Genomic DNA, 27,163 nt, shown 5'->3' with positions numbered 1-27,163 from the left:
TCAGTGCAGTACAAAACTCATTTATGAATTAGTTGGCTCACATGATTTTCTTCTCTCTCTGGAAGAGTATAAATAATTCTATGTAGTCAAGATCCAGGACAATGTAGAGTTAAAAGTCACAGAAATCAAGCTCCTGATTTTGAAGTTTTGGCATTTCTAAAGTGATATAAGGGAGCTTTCTGGCATAGCTCCAAAATCATGCAAGTGTTTAGAAAGGGTCAGGAAATTGCCCTCAGCACAAAGTACAGGTAGTTCTGCTATAATGTGTGTTTTGTTAATACAAATTGGCTGTAATGCGATTGATGAATAGTGGATGCTGTTTGAATAACGCAAGCTTTCTGCTGTACAGTTATGGCAATTTTCAATAGCAATTTCCCTATAATATGATTTTCTATAGCACAAGGTCACATAAGAATGCACCTAACGTGTTATAGAATTACCTATAAATCAAAAAGCTGAGTGACAGGGAGGGAGATGACCACCTTGGCACCTTGAGTTCCTGTCCTGTATTATTTGGTTTGAAAAGTTCAAAGAAGTGATTGACATAGGGTAAACTGCCAGTGCCTAGAATTAAAGTGTGTGGAGACCGGGATAATTCATGTTAGGTGACAGTCCTTGTCGGCAGCTACCTTCTTCAGATGGGAGTTGTATCAGGACAGATGGAAGAAAACCTGTAATGTGCTGTCCTACATTAAGGCACCAATAAAACTGTAATATGGGACAGAATGTCACATCTTCAACTTTGCTCATTCTAGTTTTACTACCTTGGATCCACAGTGACACATATTGTGAGGTGCTGGTTTATGAGGCCTGCACTTTTAATGCTTTGTTATAGGGCCATGAAACATCGACAAATTACAGACTAAAGAAAGGATGCTCAACAGTGTTCATCTGCATTGTTTATGGTGCAGTCCACGTTAGATAAATGATAAAAATGCATGGATATGAGAAGAGTTATCAGTTAAATACATCAAACCTGGAATTTCCCTTTTAAACCAAGGATTCATAGTTATGGTGAAGCAAATGAGCTCCATAGGCTTCCAGGTCTGATTAAATTGCTGTTCAATGCTGTTGAGACAGAAGCTTTTTTAAAAAAAATCCTTCTGCAAACTCAAAGGCTAATCCCAGCATATTAACATGGTTTAAACAACACATACCATTTCCCTGATAGTTAATTAGCCAATAAAGCTTGGACAACACTGTCAAACCTTTGCTGCTGACAAACAATTAAATCATAACACACAGCACTGACGAAAGCTACTTAGCTCATCGTGCCTGTGCTGGCTTCTAGAAAAAACTATCCAATTAGTACCGTGCCTCTACTCTTTCTCTGAAGTTGTGCAAACTTTTAGACTTAGAAGCTTTCTACATCGAGTAATAAACAGAGTACATTGCTCCTCTTTTTCCAGAAACAGGTCACCAAAGGCAACAGCTTGAGATAGGCCATTCCACATCAATCATGGCTGACAAGGAAATTCACCCATTCTTAAAACTTATCAAAGGTAATTTGAAAGGATGAACCGATTAACCTTCTGTTAATTGGTCCACATTATGTATTTGCATTCCATGGCCATCAAATTCTGGAGTGAGATTCAAACCTAGAACTTTTGATTCAGAGGCAGAAACACTAATGCTATATTACAAAAAAACACTCGCAACCATTCCCTTCAAATATTTAGCAATTACCTTTGTAAAGTTGTTATTGAATTTGATTCCAACTCTTTTTCAATGCATTCCAGATTAACTCAATTTTATTTTAAACTCACGTTAACTCTGATTCTGTCGACAATTTTGATCTACTTCCTTTGGTTAACAATCCTTTACATCAGAAATATATGTTTTCTATCTCATGCTCATCAAAATGCTTCATGATTTTTAACACCTTTTTCAAATCTTCCCTTAATCTTCTCAGATCTAAGGAAAATAACATCAATTTCTCGAGTGGCCATGTGACTGAAATCTTCCATCACTGCTATCAGTCAAAGAAATATTCTCTACACCCTGTCTAGGGTTTAGGTGACCTTCGCCATGTTTGGTATCTGGTATTTACCACAATACTTGAATGAAACTGGTAAATGAATATTAGATGAAAGTAAACAATAAATTATCTATTTCACTATTCACCTTATAAAAATATGTGATTCTTACTCATTTTGGCTCCACATTCTCAAGGAATTAGAATTAGGATAGATTTTATTGTCATGTGTACTCAAGTCCAGAGATACAGGAGTTGAGTGAAAAGTGGTAAGCAATAAGTGATAGTTGTGCGCTGATGCTCGTATCCCATGTAAACGAATACCTGAAGAAGTCCCCGAGGCTTGCCATAAAAGCCACAAATAGCAAAATTTGACACTGAGGCAAAGAAGAAGATATTACAGCTGATGATAAATGTTTGGTCATTAAGTAGCATTTAAAGGAATAAAGAGAGAAAGCAAAGTGGAGACTGTAAGGAGAGAATTCCAAAGCTCAGGGCCTTAACAGCTGGAATTATGGTCACCAACTGCAGAGCAATTAAAATCCAGGATAATCAAGAGCAAAGAATTTGATGACTTTGAGCTAGTTGGATAGTTGTACTATTGAAGATTATTGGGGCGATATGGAGGCACAGAACAGCTCAGCGCACTGACAGTCAGGCTCTCTTTACAGAAAAATGACTTCGCTTGTGTCTTTGAAACATAAACAGAAAATGCTGTTAAGTATTGTTTTCTCCACAGTCTGGCCCCCTGTGTATCTGGATTCTGTTAATCAGATTTCCAGCTATGAATTTACCACCTACCCTGGTACTCTGCATGACTAACTTTCCACTTTCTTTAACAAAGTAGAACTCTTTTCCTTTTTGTTGCATTTAGATTACATGTTGGCGAATGTACGGTGGGAACTGGCTGCCAATGATATGTCCAACAAATGACATTTGTAATGCATATTATGTTTAATTGGTCCTCTCATGTAATCTACTAGCTGTACTCAACCCAAAAAGATAACCATAAGTACAGTTTCTTGGAAGATAAACATTGTGAGAAATTTCACCAAAATCTGGTGTTAGGAAGGGAATTCCAGGAATTTGACTCAGGAATGAATATGTACAAGTCATGTCCCACTCAGTGGATGCCCAGCATCATAGACCTTTCAAAGTGAAGTTTTATTCAGTTGTTTCTCCTTGCCATCTGATCACGATTAGAATATTTTCCCAATGTTGCCCATTGTGCAATGTTTTTGGTATGACTAACTTCTCATAACCTTTTTTCAAAGAAGGGCCACTCTTCCTTGTAGTCTGACTGACTATAAGAAAACCGAAACTAATCACAGGGCAGTGTACAGAGACAGAGGCTGTAGTCACAAATTTGCATCCATTTATCCCGTTCATTACACCAATTGTATGGCTGCACTGAAAGTAAATGCTACACTTAGTAAATGTTATTGATTTAGTGGTCAGTTGAACTTATTTTGTGAAAATTAGTAAGATATAAAACAATATTTAGCTGGACACTTTTCAAAATCTGTTGCATGCTGTGTTACCGAATTGAAATCAGGCTTTTTAAAAGTGTCTCCACATAATCACGGGTGCATAATAGAAAATAGAAATGAATTAATCTTGACTTTGCAAAAGAGGAAAGGTGCAGTGTAATGATATTGTGCTTTTGTTATACCAAATGTGTTTAAATTCACACTCTGAGAATGAAGTGAATAGACTTATTTATTCCTCACCTTGTATGTCACCTCATATTTAGAGATAAGTTCTTATAAAAAAGCAAATTGCTGGATACCCTTGAACTGTGCTTTGTACCTCATCAAAAAATGGCAAATTCATTCTCAATGACACCTTGTATTCTAGATGGATTAGATGGCAGCTAAAATGAATGACATGTTAAAATGAATATGTTATAAATATAAGCAAGGTCAGGAAACCTGATGATGCAAGTTTTGTAACACAAAGAGAACATCATTATTGAGAGATAACAGAAATAATGAATACTTACAAGGCAACTGGCATGTCATATAACGCTGTGATTGGAAATATGACACTGAAATGATCAAAAAGCGATGAATTCCAAAGCTAGATTTTATATGTAATACAATTGAAAGATTACAGTTGTAAAATATATGCAACTTGATCCCTAGGTCAAAGACATAGAATAAAATGTTAAGTCATCCCTTCAGTGATTCAATCAATTTGTCCTGTTTTACTCCTTTACGCTATGTAATCAACTAAAGAACAAAATGGAAGCAATACCAGACAAAACACAAACCACTAATGGAATGCAACACAATAACTAAATAAGCAAGAAGCATAATATAAATAAGAAACATAATTCACTAGAATCAAGGACTTGTCCATTTAGCAGGCACTTAAATTCCTAAGGCATTATGATTGCACTGAACTACGTTTTCCAATACCCAGAAGCTGCATGTGAGGCTTTGTAGTATCACTATTATCTTATATTGTTTACATTACGTGTTTAATTTAACCACATTAATATCCATGTCATTCTTTAGTTTATTACTTTATCATATGTTACACACAGTTACCACATTCTAAAAACAACATTAATATTATAGTCACATGCTTTCAGATGCCCAAAATTTGCTGATAACCTGCTTTTAGAGAGGATTGTCTATTTTAATAAACAAAATACAAAATTCAAGTTCCCAAAATTATGAGTCACTGACTTGTTTAATTTAGGCTTGCAAATTCTATCTTTCACTGCTGTACTGTAAAGCAAGTTGATTTACAATGGCCATGGTTAATGAAACAAAAATAATAGTGGGATGCAGGAAACATGAGTCATCATTCATGGCTCATCCCTAGTTTACCGGTTATCCTTATACAGTGGGAATACAGTGAAATGAAGACTAGACATGTGTAGGAATGATCTTTCTTGAAGGACATTAGTCAGGTTTTACAACCAGCTTTCATAGCCATTTACTGGTGACAGATTTTATTTGGCAAAGTGGCATAACAGGATGGAAGTTTTGAACATCATGGAAACAATTTTTGTGAGTTCTGTTTGCTGCTGAACAACATCTGAGGTACCCAAGATGGGATTCTGAAGTAGCTTGTACGTGTAGCTGCTTTTAGTACAATACGACATATTGACAAGAGAGTTGAGTGTACATTAGGCATGGCTGGTTGGAGAATTGTTAAAAAGTTGGTTGCCACTTAAATTGCAGTGCTTATTGAGAAGGCTGCACGGCAGTTTGATGGAAGGGGCCACATGCTGACTCAGTGGTTAGCACCGCCACCTCACAGCGCCAGGAACTTGGTTTCAATTCCAGCCTTGAGTGACTGTCTGTGTGGAGTTTGTACATTCACCCCGCGTCTGTGTGGGTTTCCTCCAGGAGCTTCCGCAGTCCAAAGATGTGTAGGTTAGGTGGGTTGGTCATGCTAAATTGCCTATAGCATCCAGGGATGTGCAGGCTGTGTGGATTAGTCATAGGGAATGTTGGGCTATAGGATGGGGTAGGTCTGGATGGGATGTTCGTCAGAGGGTCAGTGTGGACTTGAAGAGCTGAACAGATTTTTCCCACACAGTAGGGATTCAAGTCAGCATCTAATCCCTCGTACTGAAGAATTCAGTTGCTTGGGAAGTAGTTGCTGAGAATTTTGAGTGCTACAAAAAGGTGTAACACAGCTGTTCCCTTGATGCTTGAGGTTTGAGGAGGATTTTTGGAACATATTGGGATATTTTCTGGCTCAACCTGTCCAAATTTTATGATACTTACTTTGAAAATTCTTTCAAGATTTTATCTACAAAATGTACATCCTATGATTCCTCACCGTATTGGATGCTTTATTAAAACCACTCGGAGAAGGAGAATATTTGGTCATGGGTATCTTACTCAGAAACCCTCTGGCCTGCAGAAGAAATGTGAGGAGTACATGAGGCCAGGCAGCATAGAGGAGTGGGGGAGACTTGAGACTTAAATGGACTCCTTCCTCAATGCAATTACAGGACATTCCTCCCCTTCTGAATCTTTATTATTGTGGCTGAGAACCCTGACACCCTCTTCCTCAATCTCTGAGTTGCGCTGAATTCTGCCACTTTCTGGCAATGTATGCACTCTGACCTTTTCAAGAGAATGTGATATATGCAGACTGTGTATAGTGCTCTATTTTTTAAAAAAGCCTCCAATTAACACTTGTACACTAAGTCTGTTTTAGCATGCAAACTCACATTACAATAGTGAGAAATTGGGAACAAAAGTTGTGTGCCAAAATCAGGCTTTCAAGTAAGTGTGAGATAACAAGGTGTAGAGCTGGATGAACACAGCAGGCCCAGCAGCATCAGAGGAGCAGGAAGGCTGGTGTTTTGGGTCTAGGCCCTTCTTCAAAACATCAGTCTTCCTGCTCCTCTGATGCTGCTTGGCCTGCTGTGTTCATCCAAATCCAAGCCTTGTTATCGCAGATTCTCCAACATCTGCTGTTCCTACTGTCTCTTTCAAATAAGTGTGTTTTATTAGCACAGCACCAATTTTGAATCTTTCACCCCTTAACTAAAATAACTTTTCACTGAATCACTATACTCCTGGTACTGCATCTTAACCTAAACAGCAAAACAACATAGTGAAAAGTGGATAATTTCTCTAGGCTGTGAGAAATTAATTGGTCATCATTAAGATATTATAATCAATGATATGATTACATCAGGAAGAAAACTATGCAATGACGTATTACCAAAATTATATTAGAGGTTTCCTTATAGGAAATCATCTTATTTAGTCTGTATGTATCCAAGGAACAATAATCTCCATATGACTAAGGAAATTACTTGGTCATAATATTCTATAACTACTTTATGTAGTCACTTTTTGCTTTAACAATTATTATTATCACTACAAATGCAGCAAACAAAGGCCAAGAACTCAAACCACGTTTTTATTGTTGTTTTGGATCAACAGAGAGAATCAAAGAATATTATCCTAAAACACAGATAAAATTCTGGACTGTCCTAGAAACCCATGAATTAGAAATACAATGTTTTTTCAGATATTATCAACTACATGTAAATGGAATAAATTATTGAATAAATTCCAAATTATCGGTTTAAAATATCCAAATTTTACAATACAAATAGAATTTGACTTAAACAGTCATAGAAGCACAGATTCATGGAGATCTACAGCATGAAAACAGACCCTTCGGTCTGACTCATCGATGCTGACCAGTATCCATAATTAATGTAGTCCCATTTGCCAGTATTTGGCCTATATCCCTTTAAATCCTTCTTATTTATGACCCATTCAGATGCTTTTTATATGTTGTAGTTGTACCAGCCTCCACCACTTCCTCTGGCAGCTCATTCCATACATGCACCACCTTTCGTATGAAAATGTTACCTCTCGGGTCCTTTTTATATCTTTCCTGTCTCACCTTGAACCTATGCCTTCTAGTTTTGGACTCCCCCACCCTAAGAAGAAAAGACCTTAACAATTCACCTTGTCTATGTCCCTTATAATTCTATAAACCTCTGCGAGGTAACCCTTCAGCATTCAATTCTCCGTGGAAAATAGTCACAACCAACATTAGATAGATTAAATTCATTTGATCTTGATTTAAACCCCAAATATAATCAAATGTATAAAAACAACACATACAACTTGAAAACTGAAAAACTGAAGGTCATAAATTTTAGTTGGAGAAGAATGAGAAAATGAGAAAATATTCAATCCCTAGAACTGAAATGGCCTTCCCAAACAAAGTGGCAAGACCCAAGTGGGTTACTTAGGGGTGCTAAAACAAAAACAAAATTGCTGGAAAAGCTCGGCAGGTCCGGCAGCAACAGTGAAGAAAGAAACAGAATTAACGTTTCAGGTCCAGTGACCCTTCAACAGAACTGGGGAACAGCTCTGAGGAAGAGTCACTAGATCTGAAATGTTAACTCTGTTTCTTTCTTCACAGACCCTGCCAGACCTGCTGAGCTTTTCCTGCAATTTGTTTTTGTTCCTAATTTACAGCATCTGCATCCATTTACAGCATCCTTTCGGTTTTTACTTAGTGGTGCCACCTGTAGGCTTACCATGATGGTTTGGAAGCTTCAGACTGCATTACTCAAACCAATGCCCAACAAAAGCTACACCCACCAAATCATTTATTATGGGTTTACAGGCAGATGAGTGACACAAGCAGGAAGTTCCCACTTCTTTGCTACTTTGGAATAGCTTTGTCTCCTTCAGCTTCTATTCCAAACAGATGTTGTGTGGCGAAACCATTGCTCCAGTTGACATAGATAACAAAGTGTGGGACTGGATGAACACAGCAGGCCAAGCAGCATCTTAGGAGCACAAAAGCTGACATTTCGGGCCTAGAAACTTTATCAGAAGGGTCTGCTTGGCCTGCTGTGTTCATCCAGCTTCACACTTTGTTATCTTGGATTCTCCAGCATCTGCAGTTCCCATCATCTCTGCTCCAGTTGCCCAGACCAGTTACGACCATTGCATTGAGTTGAGAGACTTTTGAGACTATGGGTTCCTGCCGCCCTTGTATTCACTCCTACGCTGGTGCACATTGGGTAACTTGGGCACATCATAATTGTAACGCCTTTACATTTCCAAGGAATAATTGTTTGATTCATCGAGAGTTTAATCCATTGTTTCATACAGAAACATTCATACATCTTATTGATTTTAAAATTCATATGATAACGAATTTATGCTGACCCTAAATGAAGGTAGTTCCATGGCTTTGTGCAGCAAAGCCCCCACTCCTCTTCTCCCTGCTCCATCTTGCTCTTAAATCAGAATCTTAAATCTTAATTTCTAAAATTAGTGCAGAAGCACTGGCTATTTTTGCCTAATGGCTTTCGCCATTAGGATTGGTGGATTCTTCCTCTGGAAATGCACCTCATCAAAGCTTTGTAGCACAAACCAAAATAGCAAAATCAACAGCTAATGTCAACAGAAGCCAATTATCATGACTTATGTTCAATGCTTGGGTTGTTCAGGGAAAACAGGATACAAATTTTTCTTATGGTAATAAAAAAGATGAAATCTCATGGTTCATTGCATGGAAACTGATATTTTTTTCCCTTTTTCATCCTGTTGGGTTATTGCTCACACATATGTCGCCTCTTAACACAGTTTTCAAGTTCATTCATTTTTAGGGAGTTATTTTGAACTGTTTGTGAATTTACCATGAAAATAGCATCTGTATTTAGCTCATTCTAGAACGCTGCCTGAAAGTGGCAGTGAGTGCAAGGACTTCATCAGAGCATCATATTTTTTTTCTGAAGTGCACATAATTTTTTGAAGGGCTGCTTCTAAAACGCGTTTACTCTCAATAAGGGCAAATCATTTTACTGCCTTGCAGACAATGGACATAAAATATACTTTACTTACTTATAAGACACTGTATAATATGGAGTTATTACTGCTGTGGAGGAATCAGTTTTTGTCACCTTTTCACCAATAAACTGCTGTCCTCTAAAAGCCATAGTAGAGAGGTTGGCGATGAGGAAACTGAATAGTTCTCCTAACTTTCAAATCTTAACAGTTCTCAGAAAGTTCAACATTTCATTGTCTCAAAAAGAAACAGAACAATAGTTTCCATACCATAGACTGTGAGCTGGTCGTATCATTTCATTAATGGGAATTATCTAAATTGTCTACCTTTTATTACATTTACCAAAGATGGCTCATTCTCGTAATGTGATAAGCATTAATACCGCTGCCAGCAAATTACCTGGTGACATTTTATAAAGAAAAAGCTTCCATATAAAAAGACTTGAATCAGTTCACCTTTTGCTTCCAGTAGTGGCACAATTTACTGTAATAGGTTGCTTGCTAAGTGCATATCTCAGAAGCATTGCTAATGTGAGAAACTATAATTCCCTTTACATGTTGGATCAAGACACTGCATGAAACCATGATGATAAACATATGAAGATCTGCAAATGTTTTGTATCGATATAATGTTCACACAGCCTTTGCTTTTTCTCTCCCTGCATTCTGACGCTCAGTGTAACACCCACCATTAGCATAAAAAGTGCCACAGCTACACCTTCCAAAACCATTCTAATTATTAATAAGGAGATATCTGATGCCCAGGGGTTCTGCAAGAATTTATAGTGAGATTATGTGAAGTGAGAGTGAAGCTCTTGATATCAAGGCTGCATTCGGTGTGTATGACATTAAGGAGCCCTAGAAAAAACTGAAGTCAGTGGGAGTGATGGGGGAACTCACCACTGGTTGAAGTTATACCTGGCACATAGGAAGCTGGTGATGGTTTTTGGGTGTCAGTAATCTCACCTTCAGGATATTTCTGCATAAATTCTTCAGGGTAGTGTCCTAGGCCCAACCATCTTCACTTGCTTCATCAATGGCATTTCCTCCATCATAAGGTCAGATGTGGGGATTTTCACCAATGATGACATAATGTTCAGCACCATTTGTGACTCGTCAAAAACTGAAGTAGTCTACATGCAAATGCAACAAGACCTGGACAATATCCAGGCTCGGGCTGACAAGTGCCAAGTAACATTTGCCCACTCACATGTCAGACAAATACCATCTCTAGTTAGAGACAATCTAACTCCTGTCATTTTTCATACAATGGCATTCCCATCAATGAATTTCCCATTATTAACATCCTGAATGGGTTATCATTGACCAGAAACTCACCGGACTTGCCATATAAATACAAAGGCAAGGAATCCTGCAGCAAGCAACTCACCTTTTGATTCCCCAAAGCTTATCTCCCATCAAGTTGGGCTTGTGAAGGAATATTCTCCCCTTGCCTGGATGAGTGCAGCTCCAACAACACAGCACTCTTGGCATTATCCAAAACAAAGAAGCTACTTGATATGCACCACATCCACAAGCACCCAGTCTTTCCACTGCTCACATTCAGGAGCGGTAGTGTGCACTATCTATAAAATACTCTGCAGAAATTTGCCAAGGATACATAGCCAGTACCTTCCAAACCAACATTTACATCTAGAAGGACAAGGGCAACAGATACCACCACTTTCAAGCTCTTCTTCAAGCCAAGCATCATCGTGACCTAGAAATATGTCATCATTCCTTCATTGTCACGGAACCAAAATGCTGGAACTGTCTCCCAGCAGAACTGTGGGCTTACCAATAGCACACGGAATATAGTAGTTCAAAAAGGAAGCTTGCCACTACCGTCTCAACGGTAACTAAGAATGGGCAATAATTTCTGGCCTGGACAGGGAGGCCCACACCCATGAGTGATTAAAAAAATAGCAGCAAAGTGTGATGGAGGCTTGGGAATTGACATAAAAACCAAAAGAACTGTGGATACTGTAAATCAGGAACCAAAACAAAGTACTGGAAAAGCTCAGCAGATCTGGCAGCATCTGCGAAGGAGGAAACAGAGTTAACGTTTTGGGTCTGGTGGAAGTTCTGAGGAAGGGTCACCAGACCCGAATTGTTAACTCTGTTTTCTTCTTCACAGATGCTGACAGACCTGCTGAGCTTTTCCAGCAACTTTGTTTTTGTTGGGAATTGGTATGTTTTAACTGCTCTTACCTTGCATATTCCTGCTGCTCACCTCGTCCCCAATCCCTGCTCACTGCAGAAGCTGACCTTCCACCGGGAAGAAAATTTCTGTACAGACACTCCAAGTCAGCACCATTACCTCCAAAAATGCATACGAGAATTGTGGCAGTCTTCCCACTGGAACAATTTGGTTTTCCATCTCTACCCGGACAATTGCAGAATGGATCCAATCTGCTCCATGACAGGACCCCCTTTAATTGTGAGGTTTTTTTCAGACAGGCACAGGTCATGTTCAGGCCAGCCCACTCTGAATGATCAGAAACCTGAAAGTAAGATACTAATTTGTGGCTGAATTGAAAAGCCACAGCAAACGTTTCCCATTTTCTTGTCGGTTCCTGGACCAATAATAGCCTTTCTGCTGGAACCTAGATCCAAAGATTAAATTTCTGTCCTATGAATGCATAAAGGATGTTAGAATAGAGCCCAAGAGTAACAAACCATCACCTTCTTTTGTTATAGATTATCGTGTGAATTTGCTGATTTTAAAGCTTGCTGTAGAAATTACAATGTTTTGACGGTTGATGTCATTGAGGCATCTTAAAACTGCCCTAGATGTGAATTAGTGGTAATGGGAACTGCAGATGCTGGAGAATCCAAGATAATAAAATGTGAGGCTGAATGAACACAGCAGGCCCAGCAGCATCTCAGGAGGAGGGTCTAGGCCCGAAACGTCAGCTTTTATGCTCCTGAGATGCTGCTGGGCCTGCTGTGTTCATCCAGCCTCACATTTTATTATCCTAGATGTGAATTATTTGTTTCTACGCCTGGAAAAGAATCTTGTTTATTTAAATAGATGAATTATGAATGAATTTCTTATTAGTTGCAAAACATATTTCAATTTAAAAAAAAAAATTAGTATAATTTATGTTCCATATTCTTGGTAAAATTTACAATCCAGCATCCTTGATTAATAATTTATTGTAATATTGATATTTTGGGAGATTAGAAAGATCTTAATTTGTTGCAAACTTGCACCTCAAAAGTAGTATCATGTGCCATTATTAATGCATTAAAGTGCCAGGAAATAATAGAGAAAGTGAATTATGTCCTTAGTTACATTGCACCATATTACACAAGCTGTATTGCTGTCAATGACAATAATGTTGAAGATTTGTCATTATCCCAGGGCCACATTATCATTCCACAGCTGGTTTGATGAAAAATAGTGGTATGGATGACCTGGAAGTGGTATAGTTTATAGCGTCAGGCGCTGTATTGTCATGAGGTCAGATCACATGAAACTGAGATATACTGAAAGATGGTTCCAGTGAAACCCTTCTCCATCATGTTTATTTATATAATCAACAGGTAATAAATGTTAACAACTTGCACTAGTCTTGTGTTAAGCCCTTGTATGTGCAGTGCACCTCGAGACTTGTTACTATATTCTGACGTTCACATCATTCCTAGCCTAGAAGTTCAAAAAACTTGAAGCTGAGGAGACTCATTTTTGAGAAGTCTGGAATTTTTTCTTAGAATTTTAATTTTTAAAATATTTCTCAGTCTTTTTTTCTTGCCATCTAGACTCGATCAATGGTAGAAGCTATTACAACATAATTTTCACACAGTTAGTTGATTAGTTATCATATTGAACCATGGGATGTTAAATGGCAGTCTGAACTACTTGCATACATGTACTGGCAGTTGTGTTTATTTTACAAAATATAGTTGTCAATAAGTTACTGAAATATTTATGATACAGGTGGCTTTATCAGTTTATCTAACATGTGCAGCATAGGAAATACATTCAGCTCAATTGCTGTGTGCAGCTGCCAATGTTTCATTTTAATCTCCTCCAATGTCCCATTTGATCCCACCAACTTCCTGTTCCTCTCTCCTTGATGTGTTCATATAGCTTCAGCAAAATCCATCTACTCTATTCCTTTCAACCAGGCCTTATGGTAATGAGTCTTACAATCAAACCACACTCATGGGTAAGGAGGTGACATATAGTGGTAATATTGTGGTAATAGCACTTAACAAGTAAGCAAATAGTCTCAGGCTAATTCTCTGGGGACACGGATTCAAATTCCACTGTGCATGCTGGTGATGCTCTGAAGGGCCTAGGCCCGAAATGTCAGCTTTTGTGCTCCTGAGATGCTGCTGGGCCTGCTGTGTTCATCCAGCCTCACATTTTATTATCATGCATGCTGGTGATATTTGAATTTATTTTTTTTAAATCTGGCATTAAAAACTAGCTTATGGTTACCATGTAACCACATTTGATTGCTGTAAAGCAAAATTTTTCTTATTGATTCCCCTACCTGATCTGGCTGACATATGACTCCAGGCTGACACCAGTGTGGTTGACTCTTAACTGCCCTTGAAAGTGGCCCCACCGAGCTACTAAAATCGACAATTTGAGACGGGTGTTGAGCACAGGGTCATTGAGGCCCGCGCAAAGGAGATCACACCTTTGTGAGCCCAGCATGATTAAGCACTTAAGAAGAACGGCAACGCTGAACTCCCAACTCTATATCTTTATTTTTCTTCTTTATACTATGAAGGAGTGTAATGTTGAACTTTCAATCATATTTCCATATTTTTCGATTTTGTATCTAAGCTTTGGAACCTAGGTACCTTTGTACCAAAGGTGGTGCTAGGAATGGTGACATTGTACAATTTTCACTGTACTCCTGTATCCCTGTGCTTGAGTACGTGACAGTAAAATCTAATTCTAATTCTATTAAAAGATGCTGGCCCAGTTCAGTTCCCCTGGATTTCTTTCATATTTACGGATCACAGCTTTAGTCTTCTCCACAAAGGACAACGTCGGAGCCTACTCCATTAAATCCTTTGTTTATCAAAAGCATGTTGAAATAAGTTTACATTCTCCTTCACACACATTGCTGCTAGTGCCATGAGCAACATTCCAGTTCAGTCTAAGTAGCAGCAGCAATCAAAGTAATGCAAATAATTGGACGTGGCCAATGATCTTACAGGATAGTGGAATCATGCAAATCGAATTCTCACTAATGTGGTAAGTATTACAACAGAACGGATAAGTGGTACAAGGAAATGTTTACATGGCATAAATATTGATATACACAACTTACATCACAGTTCTTTGGAAAATCAGTGCCATGGCAATGGAATACACCATCAATCCATTATCATCAGATTACAATGAATAAAAGGCAGTGGTCTCCCATGCAATAAATATCATGCTAACAACAACCTGTTATTGTGCTGTAAATTTAGTACACAGGTTTTGAACATGGCTTTCAAGTGGTTAATGTGGTCATGCTAATATGGTTAAATAAAGCTGCTTTATCTCTGAGAGTGAAACCATGACATATTTATGAAAATGCACATTTGGAGCAGGGCTGGGTTTTTCGGTCTTCAATCATGCTCTACAATTCTATAAGATTATGCTTTTCTGATTGTAGACATAACTCCATATGCCAATCTATCCCTGATAACCTTTGAATCCCTTGTTAATCAATAATCTTTACACAGTTCAATAAACCTGCTTCAACTGTTGTCTAGGGAAAAGAATTTCAAAGACACATCACAGTCCCATAGACAAATTTTCTTCTCATCTTTCCTTAGTTTTAAACTGTGTCCCCCGGTTCTCATCCCTTCTGCAAAAATCAGCATCCTTTTAGCAACTATATTGTCCCGTCCTGTCAGGGTCTTATTTTTCACTTAGATTGCCTGTCAGTCTTCTAAACTTCAAAGGACATCGGCCCAGCTTGTTAAACCTTTTCTCACAAGATAACCTACCATCCAGGAATCAGTTAAATGAACCTTCTCTGGCCTGCATCTAAGGCATTTATATCGTTTCCTAAATAGGGAAACAAAAACTGTGCACAACATCCCTACCTTTACATCTAATTTCCATTGCCATAAATGACACAATTCCATTTGTTGTCTTAAACGCTTGAAGAACCTGATGTTAACTTATTGTGATTTGTCTGCTAAGCACAGATCACTCTGTGATAACAAAGTGTGGGGCTGGATGAACACAGCAGGCCAAGCAGCATCTTAGGAGCAGGAAGGCTGACGTTTCAGGCCTAGACCCTTCATCAGAAATGGGGGAGGAGGGGAAGAGGGTTTTGAAATAAATAGGGAGAGGGGGGAGGCGGATCGAAGATGGATAGAGGAGAAAATAGGTGTAGAGGAGGCAGACAAGTCAAAGAGGCGGGGATGAAACCAGTAAAGGCGAGTGTAGGTGGGAAGGAAGGGAGGGGATAGGTCAGTCCAGGGAGGACAGAGGTTCTTCCCCTTACCTATCCCCTCCTCCCACCTCAAGCCGCACCCCCATTTCCTACCTACTGACCTCATCCTGCCCCCTTGACCTGTCTGTCCTCCCTGGACTGACCAATCTCCTCCCTACCTCCCCACCTATACTCACCTTTACTGGCTCCATCCCCACTTCTTTAACTTGACTGTCTCCTCTCCACCTATCTTTTCCTCTATCCATCTTCGATCCGCCTCCCCCTCTCTCCCTATTTCTTTCAGAACCCTCTTCCCCTCCCCCATTTCTGATGAAGGGCCTAGGCCTGAAGCGTCAGCTTTTGTGCTCCTAAGATGCTGCTTAGCCTGCTGTGTTCATTCAGCTCCACACCTTGTTATCTTGGATTCTCCAGCATCTGCAGTTCCTATTATCACAGATCACTCTGTACTCTTGAGTTCTGCAATCTCTCTCCATTCAACTAATATCCTGCTTTTCTGTGCTGTTATGATCCATTTTATTTTTATTTTTATTTTATTGAGGTGGCCTCTCACTGAAACATAAATAGACAATGTTATAGATTTGGCTTTGGCAATAAAGCAGAAAATTACAATGCAAAAGAAAGGAAGACAAAATAGAATAAACCAGACTACTTACATATAACCGCACATTTAAAGATTTTTATCACTGAGTAAAGTATAATCGAAATACTCCCAAAAAGCACTCATTTAAAGTACTCACACCAGAGAGAATACCCCTCCCTATCGTTGTTATAGGGATAAATTTAACAGTGGCTTCAACTCCCATTCTTGAGACTCAGCCAAATGACCTGAAGAAGGGAAGGCGGTGGTATAGTGGTGACATCACTTGGCTAACAAACCAGAACACTAGGCCAAACATCTGGGGGCACGGATTTCAATTTGAATTCAACGGAAGGCTGGAAAAAGAAGCTAGCCAATGAGTGGCTGTGTAGTCACTGTTACTTTGTTATAAAAGCTTACCAGGTTCACAAGTAAAGAGCAATCTTTTTGTTTGGCCTACATGTGCCACCAGAAGTAAAGTGATGTGATAGACCCTTGACCGACTGCTGTCCAGGCAAAGATGATGTGGAGATACTGGTATTACGTTGGGGTCGACAAAGTCAGAGTTACATGACACCAGATTTATTTGAAATCACAAACTTTCGAAGTGTTGCTCCTTCATCAGGTGAACCAATTAAATAAAAAACCTGAAACTAATCAATCCTTAGGTTTTTATCAAAATATTTGTAAGAGTTTCTCTTTACCAAAAAAAAATCAGTCCCAGACATTCTAAACTAGAGGTGAATGCACAACCATTTAGTTTGTTTTCTTCTAACCTTCTCCCAATGTAAAGAAATATCCATTACCCTCCAGAATGTGTTTCTCTCACACTCTGTTTTAAAATAAGTCACCTTGGTTACTGAAAGGTCTGCAAGTTAAACATTAAAGCCCTTCAGAAATACAAAAATCTCATTAGCCACTAATTCAAATTCAAAATTTGAATTCAAAAATAAAAGATGTAAAAATATGTATAAAGCACAGACTGCTAAATTAGGCATGTTCACATTTTCTCATCGGCCAAATTTTTGCCTACTCATTTAATGTATCAATGTGTCTTTGCGGACTTCTTGTGTCCTCTTTGCAACTTACTATCCTACCAATTTTGAATTATTAGCAAAATTATCTATCTTGCATTCCGCCCCTTCATCCAGGTCATTCAGATAAATTGTAAATAATTGAGGCCTGAATCCTTCTCCCTTGACACTCAACTTATTACATCCTGCCAAGCCGCAAATGATTCATTTAAGCCTACTTTCTGTTTCCTGTTTCCATTATCTTCCAGGAAGTCTTTCTCTCACACTCTATTTTAGAAGAATTATAGATATTTATCCTAATATGATACCCCACTTTGTGAGCTCTGTTAGTTGTCATTAGACAGATGTTGGCTTTATTTAATAATGTAATCTTGTTAATGGTGAATTTGTAGCCCATTTTACATCTTACCTTAATTGAATTTCCATTGACCTTCCAAGGTGATTATGATTTTGCTATACCACCAATGTCTTTGTCCTTCTAAAGGTTGTTGGTGGGCTGCTTGGGAGATGCTGCCAAAGAAATCTTAGTGACTTGTTGCAATGCACGCTGCAGGTAATACATACCACAGCCATGGTATAATGGCCTTTCTCCTTTTAAGAGATAGGGTGAGTAGATACTTAGTTCAGCGGATAGAAAATCAAACAATTGACTGTATTATCTTGCATGATGCTGAAATTGCTGATTTATTTTTGCATCTCCTTTAATCAAGCTAAAGAAAAGTATTCAAAAATACTTACTTGCACCATATATTTTGCAGAGGAGCTTTCAGAAGGCAGGAATTAATCCTGGAGTTGTTTCCTCATTGGAACTGTTTGTGGGAATGTTCTCACTGCAAGGACTGCAGCAGTTCAAAAAGATGGCTCATCAACATTTTCTCAAGAACAATTAGAGATTTTCAATAAATTCTGGCTGTGCCAGTAATGCCAAAATTCCTCAAATTAATAAAACATCTACTCAATGGAAAGCTTGCCCAACGATACTATTGCTCATTGTCCACTTTTAAGTGCATTAGAATTGCATTACAGGATGTATCGGATTTTCAATTGTTTGATGGGATTGACAAGAGGGCAGAAAAATAAACACTGACAAAACAGAGTATCAGATGCATATAACATATTTCCTCATGAATTCTATTTTTAGTAGCACTTCACTAAGTCAAATGTATAAATACGGTGTATTTAAATTGTTCACATAAAAGATCTACACTGAAAATTAAAGATAATTTAAATTTGGTCAATTTACAGTTTAGGAAAATGCTGGATAATCCACATATTACTTAAATTTGGGTGCTTTATGTTGATTTTTTTCCCAGTAACTCATAGGACAAGTGCATCACTGTCTGGGCCAACATTTATTATCCATCCTTGGTTGCCCTTGAGAAGGTGGTGGTAAATTGCCTTCTTGAAGTCCTGCAGGTCATGTGCTGTTGGTAGACCTACAATGCCATTAGGGAGGGAATTCCAGGATTTTGACCCAGTGACAGTGAAGGAATAACGACTGCATGAAATTTTGATGCAACGGGCTGCTTCCAAGGAGACACAGGCAATTGTGTGGCTTCTCTCAATGCTCAGCTAACAAATGTATCAAGGCTATTCATGATCAGAGTTGCCCGTCCTCCCTGGACTGACCTATCCCTTCCCTACCTCCCCATATATGCTCTCCTCTCCACCTATCTTCTCCTCTATCCATCTTCAGTCCGCCTCCCCCTCTCTCCCAATTTATTTCAGAATCCTCTCCCTATCCCCCTTTTCTGATGAAGGGTCTAGGCCCGAAACGTCAGCTTTTGTGCTCCTGAGATGCTGCTTGGCCTGTTGTGTTCATCCAGCTCCACACTTTGTTATCAAGGCTATTTTAATGATACAATTTGTGTCCGATGACACCATGTCATCCTATTTCCCCATGATGAGGTCAATACAACATCCCAAACAGTTTGCTTTTGCCAACATATTAGGCTCCTCCCAGATGCATGGTGGTATGGAATACAGACACTATGTTGAGGGCATTAAATCATTACACAGCTGACTTTTTAAATGGAAAAGATTACATTCAGTCAATGAAAAAGTTATCTGTGAAGTTGTTGCCAATATTTCCACTAATTAATTTTTTGGTGCACAGACCTCAGAGATTCATGCACCAGAAGCCAATGTTTTTGCATACATGAAACATTGGAGTGGATTTACAGATGATTAGAAGAAATGTTGGATACCATGCTTTAGAACTCTGATAATGGGAACTGCAGATGCTGGAGAATCCAAGATAATAAAATGTGAGGCTGGATGAACACAGCAGGCCCAGCAGCATCTCAGGAGCACAAAAGCTGACGTTTCGGGCCTAGACCCTTCATCAGAGAGGGGTATGGGGTGAGGGTTCTGGAATAAATAGGGAGAGAGGGGGAGGCGGACCGAAGATGGAGAGAAAAGAAGATAGGTTGAGAGGGGAGTATAGGTGGGGAGGTAAGGATGGGATAGGTCAGTCCAGGGAAGACGGACAGGTCAAGGAGGTGGGATGGGGTTACTAGGTAGGAGATGGAGGTGCGGCTTGGGATGGGAGGAAGGGATGGGTGAGAGGAAGAACAGGTTAGGGAGACACCCTCCTGCAAAAATTCCATCCCCTATTCCCAACACCTCCGCCTCCGCCGCATCTGCTCCCACAATGAGGCATTCCACTCCTGCACATCCCAGATGTCCAAGTTCTTCAAGGACCGCAACTTTCCACCCACAGTGGCCGAGAACGCCCTTGACCGCGTCTCCAACATTTCCCGCAACACATCCCTCACACCCCGCCCCCGCCACAACCGCCCAAAGAGGATCCCCCTCGTTCTCACACACCACCCCACCAACCTCCGGATACAACGCATCATCCTCCGACACTTCCGCCATCTACAATCTGACCCCACCACCCAAGACATTTTTCCATCCCCACACTTGTCTGCTTTCTGGAGAGACCACTCTCTCCGTGACTCCCTTGTTCGCTCCACACTGCCCTCCAATCCCACCACACCCGGCACCTTCCCCTGCAACCGCAGGAAAAGCTACACTTGCCCCCACACCTCCTCCCTCACCCCTATCGCAGGCCCCAAGATGACTTTCCATATTAAGCAGAGGTTCACCTGCACATCTGCCAATGTGGTATACTGTATCCATTGTACCCGGTGTGGCTTCCTCTACATTGGCGAAACCAAGCGGAGGCTTGGGGACCGCTTTGCAGAACACCTCCGCTCGGTTCGCAATAAACAACTGCACCTCCCAGTCGCAAACCATTTCCACTCCCCCTCCCATTCTTTAGATGACATGTCCATCATGGGCCTCCTGCAGTGCCAAAATGATGCCACCCGAAAGTTGCAGGAACAGCAACTCATATTCCGCCTGGGAACACTGCAGCCCAATGGTATCAATCTGGACTTCACCAACTTCAAAATCTCCCCTTCCCCCACCGCATCCCTAAACCAGCCCATTTCGTCCCCTCCCCCCACTGCACCACACAACCAGCCCAGCTCTCCCCCCACCCACTGCATCCCAAAACCAGTCCAGCCTGTCTCTGCCTCCCTAACCTGTTCTTCCTCTCAACCATCCCTTCCTCCCACCCCAAGCCGCACCTCCATCTCCTACCTACTAACCTCATCCCACCTCCTTGACTTGTCCGTCTTTCCTGGACTGACCTATCCCCTCCCTACCTCCCCACCTATACTCTCCTCGCCACCTATCTTCTTTTCTCTCCATCTTCAGCCCACCTCCCCCCTCTCCCTATTTATTCCAGAACCCCCACCCCATCCCCCTCTCTGATGAAGGGTCTAGGCCCGAAACGTCAGCTTTTGTGCTCCTGAGATGCTGCTTGGCCTGCCATGTTCATCCAGCTTCACATTTTATTATCTTTAGAACTCTGTATCTGTTACACTGGAAGCTGCCATGATGTTTTTATCCTTGATACCTCTCAGGCCCCTGCTTCATTTCAAAGACCAAATGCCTTTATGAAGATAATTACCTGAAAACAAAGTCAACTGTTTGCAACCATGGCTGATGACACTATTCAATAAATTCCTTGACTGTTGATGGGTAATTCAAATTATTTTTCCATCAGTGCCATTGAGGAGAAAAAAAAGGCTGACCTCCTGAAGGTGAGGTTCTGATACTTGAATCGATCTGGGTGAGCTTTTCAGTAGAAAGTGTGTGCCACATAATCCTTGCATGCTGTGCTCTGTACAACTGAAGAAAGCAAAGAAGGGACGTGGTAGGGGCTGATGAGCTGGGAGAGCAGCAGTAGTCATCCTACAAGAGAGATGAGGACATTAAACAAGAGGAACATCACAGTTACCATGATAGACTGGTGCATTAAGCCATACGGCCATTTGAAATAGAAACAGAAGTAAGCTGCATGATGCCTCAAGCCTGCATCATGATTCAATAAGATCATTGCTGATCTGACAATCCTCATGCCCACTTTCCTGCCTTTTCCTCATAATCCTTGATTCCCCTATTGAACAAGAATCTATCTTAGCCGTAAATATACACAGGGACTCTGCTCCCACAGCTCTCTGGGAAAGGAGTTCCAGAGACTCTCAACCCACTGAGGAAGAAATTCCTCCTCATCTCAATGTTAAATTGGCCCACCCCTTAATTTTGAGGCTATGCTCTCTAGTGCTAGACTTCACATGAGGCGAACTATCGTCTCAGCATTTACTTTGTCAAATCCTTTGAAAACACATATGTTTCAATGAGATCACCTCTCATTCTTCTAAATTCCAAAGATTAGGGTCCCACCCTGTTTAACCTTTGCTGATAAGACAATCCCTCCATACCAGATATCATCCTAATGAACCTTTCCTCAACTACCTCCAATGAAACACCTTTCTTTAAATAAGCATATGAAAATTTCTCACACTACTCCAGATGGGGTCCACTAAAATCTTTTACAGTTTCAGTCAGACTTCTGTACTCTTTCAACCAAACTCCTTTCAAATAAGGATCAACATTCCATTCACCTTCCTCATTATTTGCTGCATCAGTGTGATTTTTGTTTGTACTTTCTTCCATTTGAAACCTTTACAACCTGTGATGCTGTCACATTCAACACTGGTAAGATGTTATTTTGCAATGGATGTTACGAAATGAGTAGTGGTGTTAAGCATGAGTCACCTCTGCAATTTCATTCCTGTATCTGCATCTACTGTGACAGAAGCAGACAGACAGAAGCAGATTTTTTTCTCTATTCATTCACGGGATGAGGGACATCGCTGGCCAGGGTGCATTTATTGCCCATTCCTAATTGCCCAGAAGGCAGTTAAGAGCCACCACATTGCTGTGGGCCTGGAGTCACATGTAGGCCAGACCAGGTAAGGATGGCAGCTTCCTTCCCTAAAGGACATCAGTGAAACAGATGCATTTTTCACAAAATTGACAATGGATTCGAGGTCAACATTAGATTCTTAATTCCAGATATTTATTGAATTCTAATTCCACCATCTGCTGTGGCGGGATTCAGACCTGGGTCCCCAGAACATTACCTGGGCCTCTGGATTGACAGCCCAGTGATAATACCACTAGGCTACTGATGTAAAGAGCCAATATATTTCCAAAAGTGATATTTAAATCACAATAATGTATCGCTTGTATCAAATTAGTGCCTTCATAATCTCTTTTTTACCTCCCCCCACAACATCAACTGTAAAAAGCTATTCCTGGCTGAAGCATTTGACTTGTTGCACATTTAGGGTTTAAGTAACTGCGTACAGTTCTGGTCGCCACATTACCAAAAGGATGTGGACGCTTTGGAGAGGGTGCAGAGGAGGTTCACCAGGATGTTGCCTGGTATGGAGGGTGCTAGCTATGAAGAGAGGTTGAATAGATTAGGATTATTTTCTTTAGAAAGACGGAGATTGAGAGGCGACCTGATTGAGGTCTACAAAATCATGAGGGGTATATACAGGGTGGATAGCAAAAAGCTTTTTCCCTGAGTGGGGGGCTCAATTACTAGGGGTCATGAATTCAAAGTGAGAGGAGGAAGGTTTAAGGGAGATATGCATGGAAAGTTCTTTACACAGAGGGTGGTGGGCGCCTGGAACACGTTGCCAGCGGATGTGGTAGACGCAGACACGTTAGCATCTTTTAAGATATATTTGGACAGGTACATGGATGGGCAGGGAGCAAATGGACACGGACTGTTAGAAAATAGATGACAGGTTAGACAGAGGATCTTGATCGGCGCAGGCTTGGAGGGCCGAAGGGCCTGTTCCTGTGCTGTAGGTTTCTTTGTTTCTTTGTTTCTTTGTATGACACCAAGGGTGGAAATCCCAGAAGGTCTTGCACCAATAAGTATTTCTACAACTTATGAGCATGGTGCTGTAGAGATAAAATGCACACTTAATGTGTTGAATTGTGTGAGATAACTTAATAGAGCTCACAGAGAGAAATCCACCATGCTACTTACTGAAATTGACATTCAGCCAATTTATGGGAAAATTCAGCCCATAGTTTTTCGCCTGACAGTAACCAGTTGCAGGTTATATTGACATGATGGATATTGTTACTGAGACTTTTAGTGGCCCAGATGTTAATTCTTACTCCTTCAAGACGCTAAGCTCGTATATGGTGCTTATGGCACTCCTCAGTATTAACCCCTTCATTAACCCCATTTGCAACAATTGAAATCTCTAATGGTCACCTGTGGCAAACAAAGGAGCTGCTTAATTCAATTTCCTGGTGCTGGGTATTCACCCTTTTCTGAATTTAGTATCCAGCTGTACTCCCATGTTATTGCTTTAATCCACAAACAATTAAGAAATAATTTTCAAAAGTGACTAACTTTCATTGAGGCTAATCATTCGTTAGTTGATTCAAATGCTAAGGATTCTTTTAAAAGGCATTTTGGCAGTGGTCACTGTTTTGCTGTTGGATACTTTGGACTAGAAAGTTTATGGGCATCAGCAATCTTTCAATGTATTTTTTCTTGTTGCAACTGCTGAACTTGGGAAAACTGCACCAGCTGAAAGTCCAGTTACCAACTCTGGTTGGAGGTACTCCTGGAGGGTAGGCCACGTGGCATTCAGACTGTTCAGCAGTAATGTTTGGTCACATGTTATCTGATTATGTGAATAACTGTTTATCCTATTCCTGTTGAAGTGAGATTTCATCAATAGCCACAAAGGACCACATCTCATTAATACATTGAGACAATTCACTTTCGGAGGAATCATGGCCAGAGTCCATGATTTCAGAGAAATCCTTGATTTCAAAAACGCTGATTTTGGGATCAAACAGCCGCAGCGCTTTTAAGGTGCTAACACTGAGCAATGATTGATGATAAACACTGTGGTTTAGACTGGAAATTATTCAAAATGAATGCAGTATAATCTCAGTTTGACTCCTGATGCCAATCTAACAGTCACTATTTACATTGCCTCACATAAGTGTTTGTTGTTCATAAGAGCAAACTGTGCTGGGACATGAGTTGCTGATCAAGGTTGCTGGAGACTGTGGTTGCTATAGTAACCTTCAATTCTAAGAAAGCCCTCATCATTCTTAGAATAATGTAAATCCTAGCTACGAGAAGACACCAAAGGAGATAATGGTGTAAAAACTTTCATTGTGTGTGTGTCTTTAGATACTCTTCATCATATCTGGATAAAAGACATGAACCTGTCCATAAAGAATTGGAACGACTCCACAGAGTGAGACAAACAGGAATGAAAAGCACTGGGGCTTTGCTGCAGTGCTGAATTCCTGCAATGGCAGGATACCATTGCCTGCATACTGTGAGCTCCCGATCATGAGACAGCTTTGTTTCTGAACAGGAAGGATCTTCACCTTCCCAACGTGCAACTCATTTGCAATCACAGGCTTTCTAACCCAGTGGAAAGTTGAGGAAGGATAGTAGTGGAGCCAATCCTTACGCACTTTTATTTTCAGAATGAAACATGTCAAGCACACACCTCTTAACTCAGCAACACCATTGTATCAAAATGTGTCTCTTCACGCAGGTTCAAGTGAAACTCCAAATAATGTTGTTCAACTGTAATAATTAAACAGTTAGCATACAGTAAACACAGGCAACAAAGCACAAAGATGTATTCTCAACTTGATGCTGGTAGTTATAATATTTTCAAGTATTCATCAGTTTAACTTACCTATTCTGTCTGAATTAGACTATTTGGCAGAATATCTTTCTCAATCTGGTTCATGACTCCTAATGGGAGCGTGGACATAGGTGTTCTGAAATGATGTGAACCAAATATCACAGGATTCTCCTTGAACAAATCTTTCGTCTGCTAAAACAATAGTTCTGCTGTTTGGGCTGCACCGAGTGGGTTGTTTAGCTTGTTTAAAGCTTCACAAAGCAGCGATTTAAGGGACAATTACCTTGGAGAAAATTGATGAGGAAAATATGAAGCGGGAAGATAAAGAAGGGGAAAGGAACCAAAGAAGAGATGACCCAGCAACACAATGAGTGCCAGAGTCTAAAGCAGCAGATGACTGGGTAGGGATTCCTCTGGAGGAATTGAACCTGTCAATGTCGATGAAACTGTCTAATATCATTGTTGGCTCAGAAACTGCCAGACCTTTAGATCAAATTCAGGCAGAGGCTCCCCATGTTATGTTCCCTTGATTCTATGAAGGAAGAAAACAGTATGGTAGATATTCTAGTTACTGATGAGTAGGAAATGGACAGATTTGGAGGAAAACCGAATACGCTGATGTCTGTTGATTGAAGATTAGATCAAGGAAGCACTGTTGGTTATGGGGATCCCTTACTTTACAAGACAGAAACATCATAGATTAGGAGACACACCCTCTTAAGATAGATCTGAAGTAACGTTCAACCCCCCAGGACCTTAGGTTTTAGTGGAAGGAAGATATATCCCTTGCTCTCAAGAAGGGTGCTTACAAAGGCCACCTGCGTACTGGTTGCAGATATTCTTGGAACATTAGAAATGAATGGAGTACATTAATGGCAATGACTATAGTTGATTTCCCTGTGCATTTGTGAGGCTGGGTTTTTATCCCTGCTATGTTAAAGTCTGTTCAGTCCATTTCAATTCATTTAAACTGTTCCTGTTTATAGTTTTAGCAGTAGATTATATTAATGTTAAATGATACAGCTGTTAAAGTTGGAACAACATGTTCCCTGTTTTCTTGGGTTGTTTTGAAGTGATATTTACATGCAGTATAAAGTTGGGTGAGCTCCAGCAGTTTCCCTCAAAGAAGCAGATATAGCTTGTTAATTGCTTCCAGATATTGGGCTTTAGGCCTTGAGGGAGGGGTAAGCATTTCTTGTGGCATCTTGACATTATTGAATCCAAATCCTGCTGGACCTATGGAGTGGTTATAAAGTCGCCGCAGATTCCCTCAAGTTGGCAATAGATAAAAGGGAATACTGGATTCAGTACACAAAGAATTTCAAGTCTAAAACCCATCACAACTCCTGAAATATTGGATATCTGCTCTCACTCTTATACTGACCATTAAACAGAAGCTGTAGACAAACAAAGCAAGAACTGGCAAAGGCAGTAAGATGACAATAATTACTTTAATGGGCTTCAGAGCAACAAAATATCAAAGTAGCCTTGGAAAAAGTGCACTGAAGACTAAAGATTAAAATAAATGAGGAAATTGATTTCTGAGTTATAGGCAAGTATGGAGACTGGAGATTATCACATATAAACTGGCAAGAGATTCACAATATAGACTTGTGCCCTTTTGGGAAACTGACATATAAAGAACATGGCGATAAAATTATCACAATCTTTGGAATCTACATCAACTCATGAATGAGTAGAGATGTACCCTGAACTCTTGGGCTGTGCTTATAATACAGCAGGAATACTGGCCGCACAACTATTGGGAAGCCAGGAGCTGCAAAT

This window comes from Stegostoma tigrinum, chromosome 8 (assembly GCF_030684315.1).
Source record: "Stegostoma tigrinum isolate sSteTig4 chromosome 8, sSteTig4.hap1, whole genome shotgun sequence".
NCBI lineage: Eukaryota > Metazoa > Chordata > Chondrichthyes > Orectolobiformes > Stegostomatidae > Stegostoma > Stegostoma tigrinum.
The sequence above is the reverse complement of the archived record's forward strand: the minus strand, read 5'-3'. Positions refer to the sequence as shown.